This window comes from Zingiber officinale, chromosome 10A, assembly GCF_018446385.1.
Source record: "Zingiber officinale cultivar Zhangliang chromosome 10A, Zo_v1.1, whole genome shotgun sequence".
Lineage (NCBI taxonomy): Eukaryota > Viridiplantae > Streptophyta > Magnoliopsida > Zingiberales > Zingiberaceae > Zingiber > Zingiber officinale.
In genome coordinates, this window is record NC_056004.1 from 91956898 (window position 1) to 91970010 (window position 13113).

The window sequence follows — 13113 nt, forward strand, 5'->3', positions numbered from 1 at the left end:
CAAACTTGGGAGATTGTTGGTGCAACCATAGGTCAAGGTTGATCTGGTTGACCTGAAAAGTCCAAGCAGGGAGCTTGGCACTGGAAAAGTCCAAGTATGGAGACTTGGCACTGGAAAAGTCCAAGCAGGGAGCTTGGCACGCGAAAAGTCCAAGTATGGAGACTTGGCACTGGAAAAGTCCAAGCAGGGAGCCTGGCACGAGGGAAAGTCCTAACTGGGATGTTAGGCAATGGAAAAGTCCTGGTGAGTGAAGCCAGGCAGTGGGAAAGTCCTAACTGGGATGTTAGGCAGTGTGGAAAAGTCCTGGTGAGTGAAGCCAGGCAGTGGGAAAGTCCTAACTGAGATGTTAGGCAGTTGGAAAGTCTGGTGAGTGAAGCCAGTGAGAAAGTCCTAACGGGATGTTAGGCGGTTGGAAAGTCCCGTGAGTGAAGCCGGGAGAAAGTCCTAACGGGATGTTAGGCATGTGGAAATCCTGAGTGAAGCGGTGAAAGTCCCGTGAGTGAAGCCGAGCAGGAAAATCCAGATGGATGAGGGATTATCTCACAGCTGGGCTAGAGAAAAGTCCAACTGCGTCAAAGGTAGTGACCTGACACTTGGTGGAGAGTCTTAGAAGGTACAGGGCCTGCCCGGATGCTCAGCATGATGTACCAACAGGTCAAGGTTGACAGGATGTTGGTTTAGGCGACTTGGGACTTGGTTTGGGCAAAACCCACGCTCTGGATCGGTCTGAAGATCGATCCAGCGATACGTTTGTGTATCCGATCGATCGGTGACCGATCGATAACACCGGGGTCTACCCAGGCCGGTCGACTAGGAGATTCTCCATGCTCGGCCGGACCTTTGATCTCCCGTGCCATTGACCCCTTCCTCTGTGGGCCCCCGATCGTTACCACCGGATCACATGTCTTCCCTTCAAGTCTGATCGAAGGAGGCGGTAAGTCCGACTGACTGGACCGTTGGCTTGGTGGCATGTCTGCCACTCGGCTATCGATGTCAGTGTCTATCCGATCGGTGATGCCGATCGGCACGTCACCGGTTAGCACTTGGCAGATTTTGTTTGCCAGTGGTTGTCACGCCTCTCCGGCGGTGGTCAATGACGCTATCCCTAGAAGCTCCTCGCGATTTGTGCAATCAACGCCATTAAGTCTGAGCACGCGACCTTGCCTTCATAATGGTTAGCTGTTGGCATCCGTGAAGCTGCTGCTTTATCAACGGACTCCAGACGAGAAGGCAAGCTTGTTTGTTTTACATTCATATTGTTCTTGCTCTTCTTTGTATCTCCTGTATTGCTTTTGCAAAAGATTGTGGCGAGGTTTCTCCACCCATAAGGAGTTCTTGTTAGCCGGTTTTCCGGGGACTCATCCACCGACGGATTGATAGGCTTCGTCCACCTTACGGACACGCCGAGGAGTAGGAGTTCATCTCCGAACCTCGTTATATGGTTTGTCTTTCTTCTCTTGTTTTCTTTCTACGTTGTATTTCCGCTGCACTAACCTAATCGTAGGAAGAAACGCGAAAGATTGGGGTCGGCTATTCACACCCCCCCTCTCTAGCCGTACGAAGGATCCTAACACCTCTGCCCTAGTTCATCACCACAACAGCAATCAGATTTCGCCAGAGAGGAAGCTACGAGTTGGAATTCGGGTAAGACGTGTTTGGTTTCAGATTAGCAGGATTTGGTTGATTTAGATGATTTCATGTTCGTTCACAGGATCATTTGATTGAGTTGTAATGGATTAGTTATTGGGCAGAATCCTCCAAATAGCACTGTTCTGGCCAACAGAGTGCAACTGTGATTGATCCTAGATCGATTAAGGGTAAGATGTTTAGTTAAAGGTTGTGAATTAAGATTTGGGTTTAATTCTCAGTTATTGATGTATTGATTGTGCATTGTGGTGCTTAATTTGAAGGGGCGACGATTTCATTAAGCTATTGCCAGTTTTCCAGTAGTAATTGTTCCGACCACAAGTCAACAGTAAAGCACACTGGAATTAGTGAGTTGTTGAATTAATTCATTTTTAGCTTAATTTGAATCAAGTATGGAATGCTTAGGGATATTGTGTTTGATTATGGATTTAATTATTAATTAGTGGATTTAAAAGGATTTATGATAAGATTTGATTAGTGATTGATTGGTAAGAATTAAGGAATTGGTTGGTGGATTAAAGATGAACTTATCATCTAATTAGATTTGGATTGTTAGGTGGATTTAAATATGGTTACCTAATTAAATTAGGATTGGATTTTTGGATTTAGCTAATTGGTGTACTTTGAATTAGCTGAAATCGTACATATGTTGATGCAGGACTTTGATTCGAGACGAGCATCTCGACGTGGGATTTCTTAGTACGATCAACAGATAAAGGCATGTACCTTTGACTTATCTCTTTTGATATACGTAATAGGTTATAGCGATTAGTAATGGTTATGTTTATATTTGCTTGGTATGTCACTACTTGATACCTATAGTATGCCCATATTGTTATTTGTTATGCATTTATATTTATGTCTCTTGATTCTTGCCATGGGTATTTATGTTCATAGAAGTAGTGACATACAACGCATTACCAGGTATAGACCTAGCAACTAGATATACTTGACATGTGTACCTAGATTTATTATCTGGTATGTTTACCTAGTTTTATTATCTGACATGTATACCTAGATCCTTGTTATGGACTCGATTTTCCTTTTGGTACATATTATATGGAGGTTGATATTTTCAAGAGTTACATACTTTAGTGTCATGCGCCATTTTACATAATTGCATGTTGAGTGATTGTCGGCTCCTTTATAGTTGAGCACATTGCCAGTTACATGATCTTCACACACAACCACTCATGGGTCAGTGGTACATCAGGCAGGGTGTGTGCAGCTTGCTCTGTCAGGGCTCCACTGGTTCGCTTATGGGTAGTGTGACTGTAGCGTGGCAACGGGCAGGGATCCCTCCTCTTGACTATGACACAGGGAGATGAGAGCTTAGGCTCCCCCACTATGTTTGGGATAGGAGGATAGGTGTACTCTGACAACATCCTGCCCACTCGGTCACTCAGGAGTAGTGATGGCAGAGTGTACAGTTGTCATTACCCTACCTACTCGATCTCACCATCGCACGTGAGGTGGTTGACTGGCGTCAGGGGTGACTATATCATTTGCATCATATGCATGGATTACATTTATTGCTTGTGATTGCTGCATTTTGGATGTTGCATTTTGGTGTGTTGGTTAATCCTAGGAAAACGTACCGATTCCACTACACAAAATTTTTTGTACAAGTGTCGAACCTTTCCTTAAATAACCTATTGTGTTCTTTAGAAGTTAAATTAGGAATCGCAGACGGAACTTAACATCATTGATTCCAAATTTAACTTATCTGTTCTTAATGGTTTAGATTTGAATCGCAAGCGGAACTTAACACTATTGATTCAAATCCACCTATGTTATTAATTTCATTAAATATTAATTTCTAAAATTGACTTCCAGGATTGCATGGCGAGGCACATGACCTTTTTGGATATGGGAGCAACCACCACCGCCTAGACAAAGCCTTTTAAGGAAAGCTAATATTTAATTTCCTTAAATAACTCTAGGTTAACCAAAAAGAATAATCGAATCACAAATTCGAAAATGAAGAAAACACAAACTCGAAAAATAAATTCGATAAACTAGATCTAATTGCCTCTTGTATTTAGAATTCTTACAAAGAAAAATAACTAGTATGATGCGGAAGAAAATTACTAGTTATACCTTCTCTTTGTAAGCTAATAACCTCGAGATCTTCTGCCGTATTCCTCGCCTCGCCTTGGACGTCGTGTGGGCGACGATCCTCCAAGATGAACACCACCCAAAAGAGCTTCTCCTCTTCTTCTAATATCTGGCCACCACCACCACCAAGGAGAAGAGAGCAAAAGGGAAAAGAGAAGGAAGAGAGGGGTCGTCCACTTGAGATCCTCCAAGCAAAAGAATAAGAGTTGTGTTTCATAAAGGCCCTTCACCCCTTCTTTTATATTACTTGCCCAAGGCAAATAAGGAAAAACTTTTTACAAAAATAAAATCATCCAAGAGTTTTTCCTTTACTCTTTTAATTTTTTCCTTTTCTTTCCTTTTGATTGAATCAATCTCCAAATCAATGGTTGTGATCAATCCTATTTGGTTTAGGATTGAGTTTGGTCGGCCCCTTGCTTGGGCATCAAGCAAGGTGGTCGGCCACCATATTTAGGAAAGAAAAAATATTTTTTTTATAAAATTTTACAAGAAGAAAAAACTCTTATAAAATTTTACAAGCTCTCTCTCCTAGAGTTAAAAAAGAAAAGTTTTAAAAATTAAAACCATGTTTTAAAATTTAAAACTTCTCTTATAAAATTTCCTTTTTTAACATGATGATAAAAAATTTTAATTTTAAAACTTATCTTCCTTTTTTTCTTAACCCATGAGGATGGTTAAAAAAGGAAAGTTTTAAAACTCTCTATTAAAACATGTGGCCTAATTCAAATAAGGAAAGTTTTGAAAATTAAAATCTCTCTTTTAAAACTTATAGTTTTCTACAAAGAGAAGATTTAAAAAATTCAAAACAACCCTCCTATTTGAATTAATCTTGGCCGGCCCCTACAAGCTTGGTCACCAAGCAATAGGGTCGGCCCCTGTAAGAGGATGTGGCCGGCCATTGCTTGGTCACCAAGCAATGGTCCGACCCCCTTCTTGGACACCAAGAAGAGCCTTACATTTGGATGGACTTGAGGCTATAATGAGGCTACGACAGGGACCTAGAGGAGAAATTGGTTTTGGCCTTCCGATGAGCTTGAGTATCCCGTGCTCGCCCTGAACACACAACTCAAGTTAATCGATAATAACTCATTCCACTAGAGAGTTATTATCGCACTACCGCACCAATCCCAAATTACATTATGGGCTCCTTCTTATCATGAGTGTGTTAGTCTCCCTGTGTTAAGATAACAAATGTCTACTAATTAAGTAAGTTACTGACAACTCACTTAATTAATATCTAGCTCCAAGAGTAGTACCACTCAACTTCATTGTCATGTCGGACTAAGTCCACCTGCAGGGTTTAACATGACAATCCTTATGAGCTCCTCTTGGGGACATTCTCAACCTAGAAAACTAGGACACAGATTCCTTCTATAATCAACAATACACACTATAAGTAACATCATTTCCCAACTTATCGGGCATATTGATTTATCGAGCTAAACCTCACCCTTTGATAAGTCAAAGAAATAAATATTAAATATATGTGCTTATTATTATATTAGGATTAAGAGCACACACTTCCATAATAACTAAGGTTTAGTTCTTTTACTAAGTCAGTACAAAAAGAACTTATCTAAATGGTCCTACTCAATACACTTAGAGTGTACCAGTGTAATTAATTAATCAAGATAAACTAATACTTAATTACACTACAACTATTCCGATGGTTTGTTCCTTTCCATCTTAGTCGTGAGCAACTGTTTATAATTTATAAAGAACCGATAATCATGATCTTCTGAGTGTGACACCACACTCCATGTTATGTACTTATATAAATTAATTGAACAATTACATTTAACAAATAAATGTAGATATTGACCAATGTGATTCTTTTATTTCAAAATTAAATGTTTACAAAAGTTAGACTTTTAGTATACACTCCAACATTTTGGTGGTTGCATATGATTGACATGCATACAAGAGACATTATGTATTTGGTCTGACGACCCTGCACCTATTGTATGGTTCACACCCTTATGTTTGGATAGGAGGTCCTGGTTGTTGGTGCGGTTAACACTAACGATCTAACTCAGGTTTTGATAAATGACAAAGTAGGTTAAGTTAGTTTTATAGTGATCTAACACTTTGACGAAGTGTATAGGAGAAGCCCAGCTAGATCGACGGGCCGACCGAATAGCTGGCATGAAGCCCAGTTAGATCGACGGGCCGGCCGAATAACTGGCATGAAGCCCAGTTAGATCGACGGGTCGGCCGAATGGCTGGCATTAAGCCCAACTAGGTCGACGGGTCGACCGGATAGCTGGCACGAAGCCCATCTCGATTGACGGACCGACCGGATAGCTGGCACGAAGCCCAGCTCGGTCGACGGGCCGTCCAGATAGCTGGCACAAAGTCCAGCTAGGTCGACGGGCTGACCTGATAGTTGACACGAAGTCCAGACGGGTCGACGAGCTGACCGAACGTCTGGCAGGTAAGTTAAGGTAAGTCACTGGAGGGGTGTGACTTAGTGAGGACGCGCCCCTCGTTCGAGGGAACAGTAGGCATCGATCCAACTTAGAACTATTTAGGAAATCTAAGTTGAGATCGTGAGTAGATTCCAGTCTCAGTGAGACAGAATCTAATTACTACTCTTTTACTATAATTGTTCTAACTTCTGTTTTGCAGGGTAGTTTAGGTTTTATTTTACCTCGGACTAACACCTTCTTGTAGGAAAAGGACTTTTTGGAGAAAGGTGGTCTTGGCGACCGAAAGGGATCCGGGCGCTTGGAAGGCAAAAAATTATCCTGACAGCTAGGCGAGCGCTGATTGGATGGGCGACGTCACGGTCCAGGCGTCCGGATGGGATTCGGGTGCCCAGAGCATGCCTATAAAAGAAGGCCTTCACGGAGCATCAAAAACAACAACGTCTTCCAACGACTGCTCTACTGCGCTGTACTTTTACGACGTTGCGACTCTGTGAAGCTTCTCCGACAACCTGCGGCTCAAGTTTTTTTTTTGTTTTATTGTCCGTATGTTCTCTCTAAAGTTCTTGTACTTACATTTGTAATATGATTTTGCGAACTATTAGTGATTGCCCAACGAAAGCACTCGACGAGTGCGGGCTTCTGAGTAGGAGTCGACGAAGGCTCCGAACCAAGTAAAACCAGTTCGTGTTAGTATTGGTTTCCTCTTATTTTTCCGCTGCTTACTCTAACTCGCTACGAATTTTCGATCGCTATTCATCCCCCCTCTAGCGACTTTCACGATCAACAAGTGGTATCAGAGTCGGTACCGCTCTGATTTGGTATAACTACCAAACAGACAAAGGGGGTGAAGTTTTTTTCTTTCTTTCGTTTTCAGTTTTATGATATAATCCAAACTAGTATCATTACCTTTTTGAAAATTTTTTCATTGCAAGTAAGCTGAACTGGTGCAACACCAATTTAGATTTTATTTTTTAATTTAATCCTGCACTACTAATCAAAGACTAAGTCTTGGGATTCATTTTCCTTTTCTCTCCTTGTGTGCAGAATCAATGTCTCAAATCGAAGGTTTTAGCACAGTTTGTCCACCTCTGTTCAACGGTGATGACTTCCCCTACTGGAAGAAACGCATGGAGGTCTACTTGAAGACCGACTTCGACCAGTGGTTCAACATCACCTGTGGCTACAAGGCGCCTGTTGACAACTCCGGAAATCCATTGGGCCCAGAACAATGGAATCCGAACATGAAGAAGAAAGCCCAGACGGATTTCAATGCGCTCAACACACTGCAATGTGGGTTGACGAAGGAAGAACTAAACCGAGTGGGACCACACTAGAACGCAAAGGAATTATGGGACAAGCTCGTCGAACTTCACGAGGGAACCAGCGACGCCAAGGTAACCAAGCGAGACCTTCTCTTAAATAAATTATTTAATATTAAGATGCAGGAAGGAGAATCCGCGAGTCAGCTTCACACGAGGATCAAGGATATCCTCAACGGACTTCATGCTATCAGGCATCAAATAGAGAACCGCGACTTGATCAGGTACGCTCTAAATGTGTTTCCTCGAAATGCATTATGGGCATCCATCGTGGATGCCTACAAGATTTCGAAGAATCTTTCTAAATTAAAGTTAGATGAGCTATTTTGTGAACTTGAATTACACGAGCAAACTAATGCCCGAACCGAGAAAGGTATTGCTTTGTTTGCAGGTTCTTCCAAGGAAAATACGAAGGCCAAGCCTGAACCTGAAGATGAGCTTGACCAAGATTCAGAAGACGAAGAGTACCTGATGAACTTGGTAAGAAAGATGTTCACCAGGAGAAAGAAGAACTTCAGCAGAAAGGACCTGTAAAAGATCAACTCCACAACTGAACCAAGAAACGTGACCTGCTTCGGATGCAGGGCCACTACAAGAACGAGTGCCCAAAATTGAAGAATGACAAGTCAAAGGCGACCAAGAAGAAGGCACTTAAAGCAACGTGGGACGATTCATCTTCAGAAGAATCAGAAGCCGAAGAGCAGAGGTATCAAAGTCACCTTGCGATGATGGCCCGCGAATTAGAATCAGAGGACGAATAGGAAGACGGGTCTGAATCTGAATCAAGCCATGAGTTCGTACTCATTTTCGAAGGTCCCAAAGAGGTATACCTTAGTTTAAATAAGAAGTTTTTTAAAATTATTGCATGTTTAGATAGAAAGTTAACTAAAATTGAAAATTAAAATAAAATGCTCCTTGAGGAGAACCAACACCTCAAGGAACAAATTACAAATTCTAATCCAAATCAAGTTTTAACACTTGAGGAGGAAAATTCAACACTAAAAACTGGAATCATAAAACTAAAAGGGATTTTAAAAAAATTTACAGATAGATCAAAAAATTTAGACCTTATCTTAAGCAGTCAAAAGGTTGTTTACAATAAATTTGGACTTGGATACAAGTCAAATACTAATAAATCATTTATATCTCTAATAACTCAAAACAAACCACAAATTAAAGCTTGGGTTCCGAAAGCGTGTTCAAACACACAAGCAGGATTAGATCAATACTATGTATATAAAAAAGAAATATATTATGCGAAATCAATTAAACCAAAGCAAAAAACCTAAATCAACTAAACCTAAACCAAACCATAGAAATAACTATAAAACCAACTTAAACCAAGATTATCATCAAGTTGATTACAATTATAAAAGTAATCGACATAAACCCAAAACTAAAATTTAACCCAGATCAATAATTCAGGGGGAGACTCCAAACTAGTTGGCACCTCCAAAATTAACCTACTCGGCAGGGTAATTAGGATTAGTTCAAAAAGGGACTCAATTTAACTTGACTCACGGTACTGGTGAAGTTTTGGATGATAGTAGGTTAGGGAAGCTCAGTCTTTGCATGTCTAGGAAGATATGACTTCGACCTGGTGCATTTGGCTGAGTGGAACTAACTGAAGCTATCCCTTACGGATTCTAATTAGTTAGACCAAGGTTTTATACTAAGTTCAGTGGATAGGGCTATTTGAAAAACCTCGAAGGCATGATTACTCTAATGATGTCCAAGTGACTCACCATAGCCCAGAAGTTTATCAAAAGAATGTCTATTTTGATCCCAAAGCTAAACTTGAATCTAACACAAAGTTAAACCAAACCTTAAAAATTAAACTTCACTTCATCTCACAAAAATTTTAGGTTTCCCTGATTAAAAACATAGATTGGGTGAGATGACTAAGAACTTCAAATCAAATCGAATCAAATCAAACCAAATCGAATCAAATCGAATTAAATCGAATCGAATCAAATCGAACCAAATTAAATTAAATCTAATTAAATTAAATTTAAAATTAAATTAAACCAAATCAAATTTAAAAATTAATTTAACTTAAAAATTATTTTTAAAAAAATTAATTTAACTCAAAAATTATTTTTAAAATTAATTTAACTTAAAAAATTATTTTAAAAATTAATTTAACTTAAAAATTATTTTAAAAATTAATTTAACTTAAAAATTATTTTAAAATTAATTTAACATTAAAAATTAATTTAACTTAAAAATTATTTTAAAAAATAATTTAACTTAAAACTTATTTTAAATTATTTTAACTTAAAATTATTTTAAAAAATTTATATTAAAAATTAAATCATTTAAAAATATTAATAAAAACAAAAACAAAATCAAGGGCGCCCACCCCTGGTATTACCTTCCGGGCGCCCGAAAGGTAATCCGGACACCCCACTCCGGAAGTTTGCTTCAGGCACCTAGAGTCAATCCAAGCACCCGAAGTGCCCTTGTATGCTTGGTAACTTACAAGCCAACAGACAAGAACTCAATTCTTATGAGAGGTAAATCTGTTTTATTTTGATTCTCATTTTATACTTAGAGATTTTATTCAGTTTTGAGTTTTCTACTAATTTATTGGCTGCCATAAATTTTAATGTAAAATAATCCAACTCAATTTAATTCTAGTGACTTTAATTGGTTAACATATTACATATGAGCAAATCGTTGTTGTGTTTTCTGCTGTCATTCATTATTATCTATGCATTTTGATATTAAACTTTATACTTAATGATAGTTGTCATTTTATTGGGATGGTAAGGTGGGACGTCCTTTTAATTAAAAATTAAAAATGGGGTGCCCATTTTATTTTTTCCTTTATTTTATTTTTATAATTTGTGTCTAACTTTTTCTTGATTAATTCTGGAATTCTTCTTTGATTCGCCTATTAAACAAATTCAAATACCATTTTTACACACTCAAAAAATATATCTCATTTGAGAATCAAATCCTTCTTCTTGTTCCCCTAGTTCGGGGGCAGATAGATATGGATATTGTTGTTTGTATTGTATGACTATAGACCTTTTCTTACAACAGTTTATTTCATTTCTATATTGCTCTTGTGATCTTGTCTAACCAACAAGTTGTATACATACTCTAAAAAAGAAAAAAAAAACATATAAAGAAATGAGAGATTGTGATTCTAGCTCCTTCTTCCTCCAATGAACTCAGTTGTGATTGTTGTTGATTCCTCCGATCGGACCGGAAGGCGGCTTTGTTTCTCTCGGCAGCATCGCGAAGAAGAGTCTTCCTAACCTCTCCTTCCCCATGCTACGAGGAGGACGGTAATGGCGCCGCAGGGGCTTCACGATCACTGCCTCAACCCCAGCTTCGCCTTCGCCTTCGCCATGGACGGGCCTCGCAGTGGAGCGACGGGCCACAAGCAGCAGCAGCACGATGAGGGCGATCAGGGCTCTGCTTTTGAACGCCATTACAGAACTCACAATTAGCTGCTAGCTGCTGGGTGCAGGAGCTGCTCCGATTAATTTAAAGCCTGAATTGCAAGTCAACTATACGCGTTTGCCATTACCCGGTTTGACACGTCGAACGTGCAGGATTTTAGATGTCTTCCCACAGAGATTGTGGGTTGACTTCTGGGATCTCTCTTTTTTATTAGATATTTAACGTATTCACGTTAAAGCGAGTCAAAGTCCTGAGAGGAGAGTGACACGCAAATTGCCTAGTAATTTAATTCAATGAAGCAGTCTGAAAAATGAAGGCCTGGTCGTTTTTGCTCATGGCCACTTGGTGACTTTCTATGTTTTCTTTAAAATGCCTTGTTTCTGACATGCAAGCAAGAAGACTAGAGGGAGTTAGGCAATGGATTGAGACAGTGAATGAAGTCGTCGAGTCTCTGTCTCTGATAGCAGACTTGGAACATTGCTCATTGAAATTACTCGTAAATTTTATATGAAAAGTCGTGTGTTGACTGAAGTAGTTGATGTTTCTCGTGTAGTTGAGTGTTCCATGTGGTAATTTCTATGAAGCAGTCTGAAAAGTGAAGGGCTGTGGCTTTTGTTCATGGCCACTTGGTGATTTGTTCTGATAATTATTGACTTTCTCTGTTTTCTTCGAGTCAAGGGAGTTTGTTTGTACTTTAAAGATGCCTGTTTCCGGACTGCAAGAAGACTACAGGAGTTAGGCAAGTGATTGAGATAGTGAATGAAGTCAAATCTTTTGCCGACTATTGAATAATGAATATCTTTTCTGATAGCAAAATTGGAAGATTGCTCATTGAAATTACTTGTAAATTATATGAAGATGTGTGTTGACTGAAGTAGTCGATGTTTCTCGTGCACTTTAGTTAATGTTCCATGTAGCTTCGTTAGGTCTCTTTAAATAGTCATTCTCTTAGATGTTAAATTTTTCTTGGGATGATCATAATAATAGTTTGGATGAATTTTTACCAGCACTTTTCGATTTACTCCATGGCTGATGAGATTTTTACAGATCATCTTCAAAATTAATCGGTAAATAAATAATTCGTGAATAAGGCATTAGGTTTAACTGGAATATAATATATAAATAAAAAAAAATCGCCGACAAGGCATTAGGTTTAACCAGAATATAATATATAAATTTAAAAAATCGTCGACAAGGCAATAGGTTTAGCCTGAATATAATATTTAAAATAAGAACAAAACGTCGACAGCAGGGTTCGAACCTGCGCGGGCAGAGCCCAACAGATTTCAAGTCTGTCTCCTTAACCACTCGGACATATCGACACGTTAGAAAACTTGCATATTGCTAATATATATTTAAATTTAAAGCATTCGCATGCTACATTTATTTACTTATTTATTTAATTTTATTTTTGTTATCGACAGGGATCGTTTGTTTATATTTTTTATTTTAAAATTAAGGTATTCGTGCATTATTAATCAAGAAGTGAAATATGCCAAAATAATTAAATGCAAATAAATAAAAACGAGTCAAATTTAAGTAAAAAAAAAAAATCATATTGTAATTTGATTTTAAAAAAAATCGATTTACCTTATTATGTTTGAGAACTGTTATGGTGTTATTAAGGTGTGAGAGACTTCAATAGCAACATAGTCATAAAAAAAAATTCAAGTGAAAATCATATCATCATACATATCAACTAATTGGAAACCCAGAAAAATAAAATTTGTAGTATTTTTTAAAATTAAAGGATAAATTTTTAAAAATTGATTTGATAAATTTTGACATTTTATCAGATGAAGACATTGTGATTTATGTGAATTATGCTTTGTGTTCTTTACTAACTAAACATTCATATCTGCATTATGGATGATAAATTAATTATAATCTTTATTTATAATATTTGGACTAACTATTACAATGTATACATTTTTTTTATGATACGCTCTCATTTATTTTCTATATTATATGGAGATGAATTTTAGGTACATTAAGATTGCACCGATTAAATTTTTTTTGAGAGATGTTTAAGATAATATGAATATGTACTTAGACAAGTAATATATATCCTAGAGACGGATCTAATATAGAGCTACTTTGGGTATTAAACCAGTGTAAAAAAACTTATATAGATATTTTATAGTCCACAACTTGGCACAAGAGAATTGATTGGCTCTTTCTTTCTT

General features: G+C 38.2%; 1 non-coding gene across 1 annotated transcript; it reads right to left on the reverse strand.

The window, feature by feature from the left end:
* Positions 1-12167: 12167 nt before the first annotated feature.
* TRNAS-UGA lies at positions 12168-12249 on the reverse strand. Its single transcript has one exon. It is a non-coding gene; the product is annotated as a tRNA-Ser (tRNA).
* Between the last annotated feature and the right edge of the window lie 864 nt (positions 12250-13113).